We start from the raw sequence: 3875 nt of genomic DNA, 5'->3' as shown, positions 1-3875 counted from the left end.
AACTTATGAGCTTTTGCACAGCAAAGGAAACCATAAAGAAAACAGAAAGACAGTCTATGGAATGGAAGAAGGTATGTGCAAACAATGCGACGAAAAATGGCTTAATTTCTGAAATAAACAAATAGCTCATACAGCTCAATATCAAAAAAACCCAAACAACCCAATCCAAAAACTGGGCAGAAGACATAAACAGACATCTCTCCAAAGAATATGGATGGCCAATAAGAGGCACATGAAAAAATGCTCAACATAGCTAATTATTAGAGAAATGAAATCGAAACTACAATGAGGTGTCACCTCATACCAGTCAGAATGGCCATCACCAAAAAGTCTACAAATTTTAAATGCTGGAGAGGATGTAGAGAAAAAAGAACCCTCCTACACTGTTGGTGGGAATATAAACTGGTATAGCCACTATGGGGAATAGTGCAAACATTCCTTAAAAATCTAAAAAGTTGCCATATGATCCAGCAATCCCACTCCTGGGCATATACCCAGACAAAAGTATAGTTCAAAAAGTATATGTACCCCTATGCTCATAGTAGCACTATTTACAATAGCCAAGATATGGAATCAACCTAAATGTCCATTGACAGATGAATGAATAAAGATGTAATATACAGATACACACACACACTCACACACACACACACACACACACACACACACAATGGAATACTATTCAGCCATTAAAAGGAATGAAATAATGTCATTTGCAGCAACATGAATGGACCTAGAAATTATCATACTAAGTAATTCAGACAAATATAAATATCATATGATATCACTTATATGTGTAATCTAAAAATATGATACAAATGAACTTATTTACAAAACAGAAACAGACTCACAGACATAGCAAACAAGCTTATGGTTACCAAAGGGGAATGGGAGGAGGGATAAATTAGGAGTTTGGGATTAGCAGATACAAACTACTATATATAAAATAGATTTTTTTTAAAAGTCCTACTATATAGAACATGGAACTATATTCAATATCTTGTGATAAACTTTAATGGAAAAGAATATGAAATAGAATATATATGTGTGTGTGTGTGTGTATAAATGAATCACTTTGCTGTACACCAGAAACAACCACATTGTAAATCAACTATATTTCAATTAAATAAATAAATAAGGCAAATGGCTAAAGTGTACATGGCTGCAAACCTACCCAGCCTCCTGTGATATAAGTGTTCAGTCAGAATGATAGGGTTCACATCTCAAAAATGTCAAGTAGATGACACCAATAAAATTAAGGGCTCTGTGAAACTATCACCCCAATCTATGCCATAAACATATCTATCATCTCCAAAAGTTTCCTCTTGCCTTTTTTATTTATTATTAGTTTTATATTTGATAGGAACACAAGATCTACCCTCTTAGAAAATTTTTAAGATACAATATAGTATTGTTAACGACCGGGACTATGCTGTACAGTAGACCTCTTATCGCCAAACCCATCAAGTTGTATACACTAAATATGCACAGCTTTTAATATGCCAATCATACCTCAATAAACTGGCTTTTTAAAAAAAAATGAATCAGTAAAAAGAACTCCCCTCAGGAAGGAAGAAAAAAAATAGTAAAGCCCTGAAAGATAGGAGCTGTTAATGCTGAAGGAATTCCTTTCATTGTCTCATGCGTGGGAATGGCTCACCCATCACGCAGTTACTAAGTAGTGACATATGAAAATTAACATTTTAATTAATTATTTTAATTTTAAAAATATTTATTAATTAATTTAACTAATTAATTTAAATATTTTAATTAATTATTATATATCACATTATTAGAATGTGAAAATTAATATTTAAATCTTTATTAATCATACCTGATAGGGTTGGCAGTTTTAGAGACAGACATTTTATAAATCCTAGGTGAAATTCTTTCTTAAAAAAACGATGGAATCTAGCAACAAATGTGGACTTTTTCCTCATGTGGGCTCTAATGCAGGCTCAGAATGTGGCCCTAACCATAATTTCAAATATCAATACTTAATCATAAGAAAATCTAAGTGGACAGTGAGAAGCTTTCCTGGGCTTGGCAACACCAAACTTTCTCTCTAGCTCAAAGCAGAAACACACATGAAGAGAACCAAAAGAAAACTGCCACGCCCTAAGGTGTAAATAGGTGCTAAGTGAACTCAGCAGGTACAGTATTATCCTACGTGTTTCCCACCAACCACTCCCCTTTTCTATTTCTTGGTATATGAGCTGGTTAATATTAAATGTGGGAGAAGAGGGCTAGTATTAAGGTGAATATAGCTTACTTGCACATAATATTCTTATTATACGTAATAGAATAGAAATATAGTTCTTCCTTAGGTTTGAAATGAAATGGGTCGGGGTAAAATTCAGTGGGGAAAAGGATAGAAGTGCCTGCACGAATAGATACGCACACACATCCTCTCAGTGAGTCCTCTAGGCAAGGAGATGTTACAGTATATATGAGTATGAAAGAGTTCAACTCTGATCAGTGCAACAAGAGGATTACCAAGATGATACTTCTATATGCTTTCCAATGATCTCAGTCCCCCAAAACGGTAAATATAGAAGCTGATGCTGCCCCACAAAAGGCTCAGTGGTAAGATCTGAAACATTCAGAAACCTCAAAAGTTAACTCCACCACTAATCCTCCCCTGAGATCCAGGTTGACCCACAGGGGTTGTGTGCCACTGTGTCCTTCTGCTGCTCTACGATACATCAACCCTTTTCTGCTGGAAGCGCTTTAGGAGGCCCTGACAGATCTGCTTAGACTTGATGCAGTAGACAATGGGGTTCATGAAGGGTGGAACCAAGAAGTGCAGGTTGGCCATAAGCACTGCCAGAGCAGGGTAGCTGTGCTTCTCTACTCGGTGCAACACAGACAGCCCCAGCTTGGGCGAGTGAAATATGAGAACAATGCAGAGGTGTGAGACACACATGTTGAGTGCCTTTAGTCGTTTCCCAGGTGATGCAATGCTCAGCACAGTCCGTAGGATCAGGGCAAAGGAGAGTATGATGAGGGAAGAGTCAAAGCCCAAAGAGAGGAGGATGGAGACCAGGCCAACCAGGCTGTTGACCTGAGTTTCTGAGCAGGCCAAACCCACAAGGTCACGTGAAGGCAGTAACAGTGAGAGGGTACACTGATCTGGGGAAAGAGCAGACACTGCAGGAGGATGGGTCCTGGGAGATTGAGCAGGATGGCCCTCACCAGGATGGCAGGCCCCACTTTGGCCATGGCTGAGTGGGTAAGAACTGAGGCACAGTGCAGAGGGTCCCGGATGGCAACAAAGTGATCAAAGGCCATGGCCAGCAGCACACCAAATTCCACATAGGTGAACGTGTGGATGAAGAACATCTGTGCCGCACAAAGATTGAAGGGCAGCTCACCAACACCCAGCCAGAAGAGCTGCACCATGGTGGGGAAGATGGAGGCCCAGAGGCCCAGATCAGAGGCTGCCAGCATGGACAGGAAGATGTACATGGGTTTGTGTAAGGCTGGATCTGTGCAGATCAGGAAGAGGATGATGCTGTTACCCAGGATGGAAACCACACAGTTGAGGTTGATGGGGATGGAAACCCAATGATGAGACGCTCCTAGACCTGGGAAGCCAGTGAGGAGGAAGGTAGAATAACCAGAAGTGCTGGTGTTGCAGGAAACCATAGTGATTCCAGGAGGGAGTTGTCCACCCTATATGTAAGAAGCATTCATTCACTTGATCATCACTTATAAAGTCCCTACCAAGTACTAAGGGCTGGAAAGGAAGAGCTGCCCCGTCACCCTTTCTCATGCCATGAGAGAAAACTCATTCCTCTGAGGAGCTCCATTCCCTCCATTTTCTGTATAATTTAATCTTCTCCTTGAATAAAGTGATATTGAATAAATTTTAT

The 3875-nt window shown here is 39.7% G+C and overlaps 1 pseudogene; it reads right to left on the bottom strand.

Annotated features, from left to right (window-relative positions):
* Positions 1 to 2695: 2695 nt before the first annotated feature.
* On the bottom strand, positions 2696 to 3648 carry LOC101329499 (olfactory receptor 51H1-like; annotated as a pseudogene).
* Between the last annotated feature and the right edge of the window lie 227 nt (positions 3649 to 3875).

Source organism: Tursiops truncatus, chromosome 8 (genome assembly GCF_011762595.2).
Source record: "Tursiops truncatus isolate mTurTru1 chromosome 8, mTurTru1.mat.Y, whole genome shotgun sequence".
Classification (NCBI taxonomy): domain Eukaryota; kingdom Metazoa; phylum Chordata; class Mammalia; order Artiodactyla; family Delphinidae; genus Tursiops; species Tursiops truncatus.
The sequence above is the reverse complement of the archived record's forward strand: the minus strand, read 5'-3'. Positions and strand labels throughout refer to the sequence as shown.